Genomic DNA, 15,609 nt, shown 5'->3' with positions numbered 1-15,609 from the left:
AATCATAAAAGGTTGTAGTAAACCTATTGGTACCTAATGTTCTGCTTTCACTTGTTGACAAATCAAACAGTTTGCTACAAATTCACAAATTTCCCATTTCATACCCGACCACCAATACATCTATTTCAAATCACAATACCACTTCTTACTACTCGGGTGAATAGAGTACATGCTACTGTGAGCTTCAGAAAGAATATCAATTTTCAAATCTTAGTTACTTGGAACACAAATTCTATTGTGATAACGCAACAGACAACTATAATCAACACTATCCTCTGAACTTAGATTGTTTTGAACCATCTGTCATTTCGTCACCAATTTCGAGTCATCATCTTGCAATTTCTAAATTCGTTGAAGAAACAACGATTTTGTTCTCAACTCTGCTAATACAGAAGCATCTTCATTTAAATTTAATTAAGTGTTCAATGCTCGAAGTGTAAACAAAGACGAGTTCTGACTAAGTGCGTCCACAAGTGCATTAGCCTTTCCCGAGTGGTATGTAACACCCCTAACCCGTATCCGTCGCTGAAACAGGGTTACAAAACATTACCGGAGTTTAATGATCAAAGACAGTTAATTCATATAGTTTACTATTCATATCAGAAATCTATCATAATATCCTTTCTATGGGCCCTTGAGGCCCAAAATATGCATTAGAAACAAGTCGGGACTAATCCGGGAACTCAGAGAATTTTTCGTAAAATTTCAAAATTTTTCCCTTGGTGAAGGGGACACACGCCCGTGTCTCAAGCTGTATGGGCATTCAAAATGGGGCACATGGACGTGTCCTAGCCCGTGTCTGTACCCGTGTAACTCTCTGACTTGGGCCACCCGACCAAGTCACACGCCCGTATGCTAGGCCGTGTGTAGGTGCAGGGGTCACATGGCCAAGCCACACGCCCGTATGTCAGGCCATGTGATAAACTCTGAACATCCTTTTTTGAAATTTTTAAAGATACAGGGGACACACGGCCAGATCACACGCCCATGAGCTAGGCCGTATGTCACACATGACCGAGACAGAAGCTCGTGTCTCTGCCTGTGTGGACGAAAATAGGTCATTTCCAAGGCCACATTTCTTACCCAATTTGTCTTCCACCTACATCAACACTTCAATAGATTCACCAACCAATTTAAGACATTAAATCAAGCCAAAAATAAGTCTTATGCATGAAATATTATCACATATATTTAAGTGTTCAAACTTACCAAATACACATAAGTGAATATGGGCATATTTTACCAATTATGCTATCTCAAACCAATCATCAATAGGTCTATATATTTTCCACCATTTAACCATTTCAATCACACACATCAAACATGTTTAGGCCATATATTTACATATCAAAATATACCAAACACAAGCCATACTAAAGGCTAGTTTCAACCAAATATTTATATGTTATAATTTAGCCAATTTTAACCTATACATGCCATTATACCCAAAAGAAATTTTGCTATTTATACCAGAACGAGCTGAAGGATAGTGTGATGTTGCTCCGACCCATTTCCAACCTTTACGAGCTTCCGAATACTATAAAAAAGGAAATAAAACAAAGTAAGCATTTAATGCTTAGGAAGTTCGTATAACAAAAAATTAACTTACTATATATTTTATTAAAATAAACATATAAAATGCATCCAAACAATTTGGTTAATAGACTAAAACACACAACTTCATCAAACATGTTAGTCATTTACTTCACATGAATTTCAAGAATCGTGTATGAGCTCATCAATACCAAATTTCCATGTATTTTATGTTTATACAAGTAACAATTCACCTTGAATTCATTTATTTTCTCGTATTAGGGTTTTACCTATTGAATCATTTAAAATATCGATGGTTACCCGGGTAGTGCACATAAAGTGTACAAATCTATACATCATCAATTCATATTCGGGAACACACATACGAGCACATAAACGGGAAACTCTCTCTTGAACTAAATAATAGGAAGCTCATGTGAGCCTTGTAACGGGAACCTTATCCGGGCTGTATAACGGGAAGCTCATAAGAGCCATAATCAGGAAGCTTATGCGAGCCAATAACGGGTAGCTCCGAAGAGCCATTAACCAGGAAGCTCTGGATAGCCATATATCAAGAAGTTCAAGCGAGCCATATCGGGAAGCTCTAGAGAGCCATTAATCAGGAAGCTCACAAAGAGCCTTTAATCGGGAAGCTCACGAAGAGCCATATAACGGGACACTCATAAAAGTTACGGAGTGCCCACAACACATGCAGGATCATGACCGATCGGGATGCTCCGAAGAGCTATTAACGGGAAGCTCGTGAGAACTATATAACGAGAAGCTCAAGAGGGCTAACAACAGGACGCTCTTTCGAGTTATTGTGTGTTCGCAACATATGCAGGACCACAACCAATTCGGGAACCCTGTATCCATCGAATCTTATTTATCCAAACGAGACTTATTATTTATCAGGTATTATCGGATATGTGATCAATTTCATACATACATCATTTATTCAATTCACATATACAACATCCAATTCAAACATATAAATATACACAATTTAGTTATACGAACTTACCTCGTCACTTACTCGTGTACAAAAATCTACTAATTCGACACTTTTTCATTTCTTCGATCTAACTCCTTACTTGATCTTTTCGGATCTATATAAATGAATTTAACATCAATTTAATACATTTCCTATTCAATTCAATCCAATTCACATCTTAGGAAAAATACCCATGAATTCAATAAAATTAAAAATTTCCATGATTTCAACATCATTTCAATTTAATCCTAAATCATGATTTCATCAAAATTCTTTAATAAAACACTTTTAGATACCCATCAACACCTCAAATTCATCATCTAATAACTAAAATCAAATGAAATCATCAATGGTAACTTCCAAGATTTGCAATAAAATCAAAACCAAGGTAAATGTTAATTGGACTTAATTGTAATAATCATAAAACATAAAAAATGAAAAACTAGCTTAAACCCTCTACAATGTCTATTTTAAGAACTGAAAATGATGATGAAATGTCTAGAATTCTTTAATTTTTCATTTGTATCATTAAATTTGGCAAAATTTCTAATTTTACCCCTTAGTTCACCCCATTTTATCATCTTTTTAATGTTTATGCTACCTCAACCATTTGCTTTTGGCATATTTATGCCTTAAGTCCCTCCTTATTTATTGGTTAATCTATTTAATCACTTAACCACTATTGTGAATAAGTTTTGCACCTTTTTCAATCTAGTTCTTTTTAACAATTAGACATGTAATCGGTAAAATTTCTTAACAAAATTTTTATATGACATTCCTATCATACCATAGACTATAAAATAATATTAGAATAAATTTTCTTCCGACCTGGATTTGTGGTCCCGAAACCACTGTTCTAATTTCACTGAAAACGGGCTGTTACATGGTAGTCAATAACCAGATCATAATTTTTCAGTAATTCTAGCCACCGTCTCTGTTTCAAATTCAGCTATTTCTGAGTCATTAAATATTTCAAACTTTTATGATCTGTAAACACGTAACATTTCTCGCCATACAAATAATGTCTCCAAATTTTCATAGTGAATATGATTGTGGCCAACTCAAGATCATGTGTAGGATAATTCTTTTCGTGCAACTTTAATTGACTAGAAGCATATGCTACTACCTTTCCTGACTGCATCAGTACACAACCCAAACCATTAAAAGACACATCACTATAGAAAACATACGGTACGCCAGATTCTGGCTGAGTCAAAATTGGAGCTTTCGTCAACATCTTCTTCAGCTAATCAAAACTCTGTTGACACTCATCGAACAAAAAAATTAAACATTTTTCTATAATAATCGGGTCAACGGTGAAGCAATAATCGAAAAGTTTTTGACAAAACGTCGGTAGTAACCTGCTAGACCCAGAAAACTTCGCACTTCTGAAACATTTTTCGGTGTTTTCCAATTTACCACAACAGAAACTTTACTCAGATCAACTCAAATCCCATCAGCTGATACTATGTGACCCAAAAATCCAACTTCATGAAGCCAGAATTGACATTTGCTAAACTTTGCATACAACTGCTTTTCTCTCAAAGTCTGTAGTACAATCCTCAAACTAGATTAGTATATCATCGATAAACACAACCACGAATCTGTCCAAATAAGGTTGAAAAATCTGATTCATTAAATCTATGAAAGCAGTAGGAGTAGTCGTCAATCCAAATGGCATTACCAAAAACTCATAATGACCGTAATGAGTTCTAAAAGTTGTCTTTGGTACATCACACTCTTTAACCTTCAACTGATAATATCCAGATCTAAGGTCTATCTTCGAAAACACTACGACACCTTTCAATGGATCAAATAAATTGTTGATATGTGGCAAAGGGTATTTATTTTTAACTGTGCCTTGTTCAACTATCTGTAGTCTATGCACAGTATCAAAGAACTGAATTTCTTTTTCACAAATAAAACAAGTGCACCCCAGGTAGACATGCTCGGTCTAATAAACCCTCGGTCTAATAACTCTTGCAAATGTGCCTTTAATTCCTTTAATTCAGCCAGTGTCATACGATATGGTGTTTCTGAAATCGAAGCAGTTCTAGGAATCACATCAATTACAAACTCAACTTCACGATCAGGTGGTAAACCCGACAATTCTTCAGGAAATACATCAGAAAATTCACTAACAACTGGTAATTGATTTAGCTTCGATTCTGAATCCCGGGTATCAAGAATGTAGGCTAGAAAGACCTCATTACCTTTTCGCATCAATCTCTGAGCAAAAAAAGCTGAAATGATTCTAACAATATCTTTCGGATTTTCAGACTCAACTGAAATCATCTCTCCTGTCTGACATTTCAAATCAAATTGTTTCTGTTTGCAATTTACCACAGCATCTTGCAAAGATAACCAATCCATTCCCAGAATAACATCAAATTCCCGAAAGGGTAGAAACATAAAATCAGTAGAGAATTCGCAACCTTTCACTTTTAGTGGACAATTACGACACACTAAATTAACTATCACACTTTGACCTAGTGGATTTGTAACTTGAATATCATAATCAGTAGATTCAACATGCAATTTCTTTTCTGCTACTAATGCAGTACAAATATAAGAATGATTTGACCCAGGGTCAATCAATACATACATAGTAACATCAAAGAGATAGAATGTACCAGCAATCACATCTGGAGTCGTAGATTTCTCTCTTGCTTGAATGACATAGGTACGTGCAGGTGCTCTAACTTCTAATCGAATAGAGTATCTTTCATTCCTGAACGAGCAGTCCTGGTGGCTCTATTTTGACCAGAACGCCTACTTCTCTGAGAAGTAGCCAATTGTTTTTTTTTTCTGCTCTTCATCCTCTTTTTGCAATTGAGGACAATTTTGGATAAAATGATCAGTTGCTCCACATTTGTAACAAGCCCCCACTTTACTTTTATACCCACCAGGATGATATTTCCCACAATATCTACATTTAGGCTTAGGAGCATTCTACACACTACCCACACTAATAGCGGGTCTAGTAGATACCCCGAAATCTTGTTGAATCGTCTTGTTTTTATTCGAACATTCAGGCATTGAGGTAGCTTGACTGAAATCGTCTTTAGACTTTTTAGCCGGCAATGCCAAAAATGATTTAGAAGAACCTCTTTTGTAAGATTCTCGATTCCGCCTATCTCGTTGCATTGTTTAGTTGTACACCTCTTCCATCTTCTGTGCAAGATTCGACAAAATAACAAATTCTCGTATTTCATTTCCTCCAATCATCATTCAGATTTCATCATTCAACCTTTTTTCAAATCAAATGCACATTTCTTCTTCGGTTGGAATAATTTCCCGAGCATATTTACTGAGGTATACAAATTCTCTCTCATACTCAGCTACTAATCTATTTTCTTGACGCAACTCAAGAAATTCTCTCTTTTTCTTGTCTAAACACCTTTTGCCGACATATTTCTTCTTAATTTCAGTTTGAAAGAATTTTCAGAAAATTTTCTCCTTTGGCAATTGTCGACCACCAATTATATGCTTCTTCTTTCGGTAATGAAACAATACATCTCAAATAATCATCAAGAGAACAAGTTATTTCTTCAAAAACTCTTGATGCGATCCCGGTCGCATCATGTTACGACACAACTCGATGCTACCGAGATTGGTCCAAACTCGAGGGGCCCAAGTGCAAAATGAAGTTTTTAATTTTAGTTTGTCAATTTGGCTACTGGAAAATAAGGACTTTGATTCATTAATTTGTAGTTATGTCATAGTTTGCACATCATTAATATGTGTTCTGCATTTAATAAAGTCATGCATTATGTAACTTTCATGTTAGTTAAGTTTGCATAATTAAATTAAGTCAAGTTAGTTTAATTATGTAATTTTCATGTTAGTTAAATTTGCATTTCAAAACCATGCATTTAAGCATCTTAGTTTAATAAATGAGTTGCTGGACATTTATTCAACTCATCTTAGTTTTAATTAATAAGTGTTTTTGTTGAACTTTATTTAATAAGTGTTTTAGTTCATTTATTTAAGTAAGTTTAATGTTTGTTATGATTAATAAGTGTTTTCATTTGTTTAATAAACTCATTTTAATGTGTTTATTGAAGGTGACTTTTTAGCTTATAGTGGTTACAATTCAAGGCTGTTACACATTTAATTAAGTGGCTGTTCAAGTTCTTTTGAGTTACAATTAAAGGGGCTGTTATAAAGGGAGCTGTCAACAATTCATTATTGTTGGTTCATTTTCGGTCTTAGCCAATTAATTTGTTATTGTTTCCTCTTTATTTTGTTTATTACCTTTGTTTGAAGCCATTATCTCTATTTTGTTTCATTTTAAAACTGAAACGAATCCATCCTTACTCAATTCACGATTGGGCAACACATACGACTCAAAACATCACGAGACGAGTTCGTATCAACTCTTATTGTATTTTGAAGCCAATACTTAGCTTTAACTGGATCATCTTCTGACCTACCCCGAAATTCTTCAGCCCCACACCTTCTGAGTTTATCAATGGGAGTATGTTTACCAGATTCAGTCACTGGAGGAGGTGGAGGTGCAACTGGAGGCACTACAGGTGGTACCGTAGGGGTTGGGGTTGTTGAGCCAGATTTCTTTCTTGCATAAATTCACTGAACTACTAATTCATATACCCAAAGAACATGTTTTTAAGTTCTTGTTCCTGAGCCGGAGGAATCGGGACATTACTACTCGTCCCATGTTCAGAAGTCTGTGCTCTACTATTAACCTCATCATTATCAGCACGTTCAGATTCGTCTGACATGTTTACAATTTATAAGAAAATAAAGGTTAGATCGAATCATACACATCACACTATCACATATTTATATGACATGTATTTCTAGACATTCCACAAGCTACGCTCAGTTTGAGAATAGACTAAATCGTAGCTCTGATTCCACTAAATGTAACACTCCTAACCCTTATCCTTCGCCGAAACAGGGTTACGTAGCATTGCCAGACTTTTTAGATCAAATACAAACATTTCATATCATTTAACATACATACTAGAAAATAATCATAAATCACTCATATTGTCCATTGTATGAGCCCTCGGGGCCCAAAAATACACATTAGAAGCAAATCGGGACTAAATCGAAAACTCAGAGAATTTTTCACAAAATTTTAAAATTCTTCCTATGTGCAGGGGACATACGTCCGTGCGGCCAGGCCGTGTAGCTCATACGGTCAAGAGACACACCCGTTTCTTAAGCCGTGTGGGTATTTGAAGTGAGGCACATAGGCGTGTTCCAGCCCGTGTCCAATTTTGGGTGCTTTCTGACTTAGGTCACATGGCCAAGCCACACGCCCGTGTGCTAGGTCGTGTGAGCATACTAACTTGTAATATTAAGGTGCAGGGGTCACAAGGCCAAGCCACATGCCCATGTCCTAGGCCATGTGTCACACACGGCTGGGACATATGCTCGTGTCTCTACCTGTGTGGACAAAAATAGGCCATTTCAAGGCCGCATTTCTCACCCATTTTGGTATCAACCTAAATACAACATTTTAACGCATCTATGAACCACAACAAAGCAACATAGCAAGCCAAAATAATGTTTTAAGCATAGTGAATTATCACATATACCAAAATACCCAAACTTACCTATTTAATCCATCAAACAATTCTACCTAAGTTCACCATAATTGAAATATACACAAACACATATATCATTCACACCAACATAATCAATATGTCTCATTTCCAACCCAACATATATATAAGCAAAACTATAATTATTAATATTTACACAATGAAGACTTTAATTAAATCCACACAAACCCTATATATGCCATATAAACCGTATTGAATGTACAAAAACTACCAAAATAGGCTGGATAGTGTAACTTGATGTGTTGATCCGACCTTTCAACCTCACGAGAATCTACAAGGACATTAAACAACACAAGTAAGCTTAATAAAGCTTAGTAAGTTCGATGGGTTAAACTTAAATATTACCGAGCCTACTATAACACATCAACTAAATAAAATTCATTCAATGTAAACTCTCTGCCAATCACAACTTCAATCGATGAATACACTTATTTCAGATCAATACCAATAACAAACAATATGTCTTTTAAATTTTCAATTTCATAAGTCACTTACCAAATCATCCCAAATCAAAGAATGACTTACAGATAAGAGTACATCATTTTCAAAAGCCCGAAGGCGGAACAAAAGCTCGTGAGGGCTAAACAGAAACCCATAAGGGTTGAACGGAAACCCATAAGGGTTAAACAGAAGCTCAATAGAGCTGAACGGAAACTCATATAAGTTAAACAGAAGGTCGTGAGAGCTAAACGGAAAGTAAACATGAAAGTTCACAAAAAATGCTGAACCTTGGTTTACTTGGGTAATTTACCACATTTTCCTCCAATGTCGTCACTTCACCGAGTGCCGAATGTACTCCAATCCTGCATTCCAATCGTTTCGAAGATTTAATTTAAATTCATAACTTTAACAAAATTTTACTTTCAACAATAGATATGATACTAGACTGGATTATCTTCTTTTGGGAGCAAAAGGGAACAAGAGTGCTTTCCCATTGTCAATAACAACTTTTCCTTTAGCTTTTTGGTGAAGTTGTTCAATCTTTTTGTTGAGCAGTGATCGTGTTTTTCTACAACCGACTGTACCAACATCATTTCTAGGACCAATGGTCAATCTTGTTAAAAAAACTTCTCTTCAACACCCTTAGATGTTTCCTTAGCAATAAGCTTTTCATCAACAACAGGATTAGCAATAGGTTAGGCAATATTGGTCACATAATCACTAAACGAAGATGAAGGGCTAGTAACTCTTTAACTGAAGGATTAGCAAAAATATCAAGAGCAAAAGATAAATCAAGGTTACCTTGTTGAATAGCGACCTGAATGAATGATTTAATATGATCAACAAGCATTGGCTCATGTTCAAGATCAAAAGGGTTTGCTAGTAGATCGTCAATTTTAACAAATGTCTATCAAATATCTATAGAAGGCTCCATTTCATGGTTAGGGTGTACAAACCCTTTCTCACTTTCTCCTTGACCTTCTTTATTGGGAGTAGTTTTGATTTTATCAACTTGATTGTCTCTTGAAACATGATTGGATATTTGTATTGGGAAATGTGCCTATATTGTAGTAAATATGTAACTGTTTTCTATTTATTTAAACGATGAATAAATAAATAAATTTAATTTTACATTTCACTATTATGTTTTTTGTATTTTCTATCTTTTATATTTTGTATGCATAACAAAATTATGATAAGCAAATATTAGCTCATTGATTGTCTAAGTTCAAATTAAAGATAACTGGCATTGTAAGAATGTTTACATTACGAGAAAGACAACTTACTTTAGTAGATAATCTAAATAAGTTCGTAATCCTGTAAAAGAATCAAAGTGAGCATTTGCTTCAAATACTGAGAATGATTATTATATCATCTACGATTCTAATTGGGGAGATGACTAGTCTTGGCTATTAGAGCAGTTGACTCCATGAGTAGAGACATAGATGTATTCATTGGTAGAATGATACATTGGACTGGACCCAAGATGAATTAATTCTGAATTCGTTTGTGAATTAATTCACTTGTGATGTTCATGGTGTGATTTACCTAAATCCTGAGTTAGTCATTGACCATGCGTATGCAACTCATGTTGGGTACATGACTTGCGTATGATATAGCTTTACTAGCAACAGTGGAATTCATAGCTCAATTAAAGAGTTAATGATATCCTCTCATTGGCATTGTGTGGATTGATAAATATGGAACGTGGCCATGGGTTGCTAGTTCTCGAACGAGCAATATATCACAGTTATTTATTGATAGTGATCATATTAATCATTAAGAAGACACAATGGTGACAATGAGATAAAATAAGATTCTATTAAGTGAACGAATTTAACTCAAAGGAATCAAGGATATCATATGAGGGTAACACACAGATGACGAGGTCATTGAACAAAGCAGTTGGATGAATTGCTTTCGTAAAGAGTATACAATAAAGAGTTTTGAATCATGGTACTTCTTGTGGACTGACTCCATGATTAAGTAATTATGAATTATCAGAACGATGCTTCTGGACATAATTGCAATCACTAGAGCCTAATTTTATATGTCTGATTGGTCCCTCCACTAGCTCAACAAAAGCTTGATTAGACTGCATTTGAATCAGAAGAAAATTTTACGACTTTGAGAATAATTTAATTGAGTTGATTTATTTGATGTAGAATTAAATTAAGTGGTCATAATAATTGTTCAACTAAAGAATTTGATTAATGAATTTTCTTGAAAAATTAATTTAGAAAATCTAAGTGATTTTTGGAAAAATTAATTTTGATCAAGTAAAATAAAACTAATAAAATCAATTAACATTAATATGATATTTGTGGAAGTTAATTTTCAAGTCAGACAATTGGCCCAATGGGTAATTGAACTTGAAAATTGGACCTGAGATCATAAATTAGGCCTAGGAGCCCAAAACTGAGACCAAGACCCAAAAATTGATCGAACTGGGCATAGTATGTGAAACTGAATCGATGGTCTAACTGGTGGCTAGACCAGACCAGTTAGGTTGTCATTAACCCAGACTGAACCAACAACAGCTGAACCGGCTCGGGGTGCCATAAGGGTGTCGCACCTACATCATCAGACATGGCAGTGCCGGTAGCTACATAGCGTCCCAGTGGCCGGTGGCAGTTGGTTGTCGGTGGTTGAAGAGCTACACTCTTATTGAGGCTCTACCAAAGAATTTGATTTTAGATTAACTATTCCAAAAATAATATTATTTTAATAGTTTAATATTAAATTTAAATTAATATTTATCTTAATAGTACTTTATTAATTTAATATTAAAGTGATTATCTAATATTAAATTAAATTTAATGTTTATCTTGTAGATAAATATTATATTGTATTAATAAGATTTAATATTAAAGTGATTAAGTTCAATCATAGTTGAACTCTCTAAACTATCCCTATATAAAGAGAGCATTGGGTCATTATTTACACACACTTGAATTCAAGAGAAAGTTGTAGAGAGAAAATTCTCTGAATAGATTATTCTAAAAAATTTCTAGAGATATTTTTCTGATTTGTAACTTGACCAAAAAGTTTAGAGAAATTGCAAAATTACCTTACTGGTAATTTTTGTGAAAATTTGTTTGATTCGAAGCGAGCCCATACTCGACAGACGTGAGCTTGAAGATAGCGAAGAAGACTACTCGGTCGAAACGCTCATCCTAGATGAATCGAAAATGTATAATTTTGATTAAGCGTTTATTACTTTAGACATCACAACCAAGATCTTGTTTTGGAAAAAAATTTAAAACTTTGGTTTTTCCCTAAATTTATTTTCTGTTGCATTTTCCAAACTTATTTTTCCAACAAATCGAGCCTCTCTTTTAGATGAATGTGCTTCACTAGTGCTAGTAGCAGTGTCAATTGGTTGTGGCACTGGTGTATTAGCAGAGGGCTCTTCCATTTATTGTGCTTATTGAGATTTCTCATTTTCTTCATATGTGATCTTAGCTTGAGTCATAGATGTAACACCTTATACCAGCCTGATCGCCAAGCCCAAATATCAGGATGCCACACCACCATCTCATGTTATACTCATAGTAAATTGTCTCATTATTAAGAAATCATCATCTTTATTAGTGATCTTATATATTTTTAGTCAAACATGTATCAATAATCATTAAACCATGCCAACATGTATCAATAATCATTAGAACATGCCAAACATGCTTTTAAATAAACTTATAGTAATTATTGAACATGCATTAGGATCACTTAGCAAATTTTTTAAGACAATCACGTAGGTATCGATACTAGAACATGGGTATTGATATTTTCCTTTCACGGTATCGATACCGTATGGAAAATCAGTACCAAATTAGCATTTTGTTTCTCGTCTAAAATCAAAACACAACAAAATATTGGTACAATTGAAAAAAGTATCGATAAAATTACCCCGAGTATCAATATTTGTGATAGTATATCGATAACAATTTATGATTTTGACTTCCTGCACATTTCAAAATCACAGAGGTATCGTTTTTACAACAGGAATATCGATGCTTTTACTACGGACCAGAAAATATAACATTTTTAAACATATAGGTCATTCCAACTTGTACCAATTCATCATGCTATCATATCATCATCAAATAAACATCAAAACGGCCGTAGTAATAGTCTCAAACATCGAAAGTAAGTCCGAGCAATAATCAACGTAATACAAAATGAATCTCATAAACTTAGGAACAAATAATCTATGGAAGCATCTAAAACATCATGGTAAATACCAATAAAAGTCTACCACATTGCCTTATTCCCAAAACATAAACAAATAACAATAACACCTACGAAATCAAGGAAAAGAACTTGCTTGGATTACCCCTTAGAACCACACTGCTCACACTGTCACTTAACTACTTTGCAAGGGTTTAAAAGGACTGGGTGAGATTAACAAGCTCAATGAATGGCTAGAACAACCTCCATGCAAACAATTCATCAAACATTAATGAAACAACCATATATAACAAACTCAGCAGTTCCAACTCTAATGTCATATTATACTCACTCATGCATTATTTACTAGTTCATTTACATGGTAATCACATTCACTTTTAAGCATGTATCACATTACACATATAATCACATAAAATTTAAGCATATATCACAATACTCATATAATCACATAACATTTAAACATATATCACAACACTCATATAATCACATAACATTCAAGCATATATCACAATACTTAAAAACATGTTTATAGATAAATTGGCGTTTGAGCTATGAAATGTAAAAGTGTGCACTATCACCACTCATCGGATACATGGATCTCCAACACACCACATAGACTCAGAAAGTCAAACATGTCCCAAAAGTGAAGCATAAAGCTAACACTCTCCTTATTTCCCCTCACATGTCCCGTTGAATGGAGCTTAGCTCACATTCCCTTATCCCTCCAACATGTCCCAGGGCTTCAACGCCCAAAATCACTGTACATATAGGTGAGTACTCACAATCTTATGGCATGTCAACTATATCCAACAATTTCAAGATCACAAAGCCAAAAAATCTGAAATCAAATACATATCACTTACCGATTATACGTGCACTATCACTGCATATTTGCATTTTTAGCAAAACACTATCACTAACATTTAACATATATATAACATATACACATTTTCACTTTCACAATAGTTATCATAGCCACATATCACATGTTATAACATCTTTTCTCAATTCACATATTCATAAACACATAAGCACATAGTTCACAAGATAGCATAGGTATGAGAAAGCTTACACTCGGAATTTAGAGTAAGGGTTTAGGCTACTACTAAATTCCCAAACAACACATTGGATCATGTCCATAAGCAATTATTCCAAAAACTCACCAATTACGTTTTCGCCGAAAAGCCAAAACATGCGATTTAATAGCTAAAAATTCCATTTAAAAGATCAGATATCATTTAAAACTAATTAGGAATTGAATCGTTACCTTAGTTGACGAAAAATCGAGCGTTTGATCGAAAACCTGAAAAACCTGAAAGCTTGACAATGGGGAAAACAATGGTGTTTTTGAGTGTTTCTCTTAACTTCTATGGTTTATGACTAGGAGGATGATAGAAATCAAAGGAATTTAGGTTTGACAAAGAAAATTGAATGGAAGAGTTGAGAGAACAAAGGGACGACAAGAACAAGTTATGGAGAAGAACTAATGTGAAAATAAAACTATAAATGGGGTTTTTACATTGGATTTTAATCTCTAACTGCCTCTTAAAAACTCTAAGTTTTGACTCTTTTACAAATCAGTCCTATTTTCAAAATTAAAGGTATATAAAACTCATTTTCAGAAATTGATTTAATTTTCTAAAAAGCGTAATCGAAAACATTACCGGTATACCATGTCACAAAATTTCGAACACTCTAAGGCTAAAATTCCTAAATTACCCCTAAAACTCTTAGGCCCTATTTTAGGGTGTTACAATAAAGAGAAAAAAAATAAGAACGTCAAGAAACAAGAAAGATTGAGAGTAAGAGCAACTGTAACTATAATAACTCTAAAGGACTAGGTTACTCAAAAACCGGAGATAAGTGGTTGTGTTAAGATTCAAATCAAACAAGGTATATACATAGAGTAGTTGCCTTGTAGCACCGCCTCTAATAAATTTCCCTCCAAAATACAAAAAGTAACTCTTCATAGAAGAACTTTCCCTCTAAAAATAATGATAGTGTGTGTGAATGAACTAGTAGTAAATACTGGTATTCAAAACACAAAAACGACATTAGATGTAGCATCCATTACTTTTTTGTCCATCAATATCCAATAATTTTTTGTAGCACCATTTATAAAATATATGAGTTAACTTGTCAATGGTTTTCAAGCATGTATTATATAATAATGGTAATAAAAGTAATGGAGGAATTAGATAAAAGGCTAATTTCACTTTGTTTTGGAAAATCATTTAAAAAATATTATGAAAAATGTTTCTGAAAAATGTGGTTTAAAATTTGAGTGTTAGTATGGTTATAAATAAATGATATAAAAATTAAAATATCTAGTTCATATGGTGTAAAGAAAAATAATTTAATGATATTCAAAATAATTATGATAGATGAATTTTTCATTTAAATACTTTTTAAGCAATTAACAAAATTTATTTGTAAACTTTAATATAAATATTTAAATCACATTTTAAATATTAAAATCCCATATAAACGCGACTGTTATAAATATAAATCTTTCATAAGTAATGAAATAATTGACTCAAATGTAAAATATTATTCCTTTCCCATGTCTTTATTATTACCATGATGCAATGTTTGTATTATTTTGATATTAATAAATATTTAATTTATATTATGATAAATTATTAAAATTTTTAATAAATATTTAATTTATATTATGATAATATTTTATGATAATTTATTATTAATATTATGATACATAAAATATAAATTTTAAGTATTTTTAATAAATTAATACAAAATGTGTAAATAATTTTAATATATAAACCACATTTATAATTTATGTAATTAATAAAAATAAAAGGATAATTTATATCGACACCCAACAAGTTTAAA

Source organism: Gossypium raimondii, chromosome 8 (assembly GCF_025698545.1).
Source record: "Gossypium raimondii isolate GPD5lz chromosome 8, ASM2569854v1, whole genome shotgun sequence".
In the NCBI taxonomy this organism is placed as follows: domain Eukaryota; kingdom Viridiplantae; phylum Streptophyta; class Magnoliopsida; order Malvales; family Malvaceae; genus Gossypium; species Gossypium raimondii.
This window is presented reverse-complemented; position numbering follows the sequence as displayed.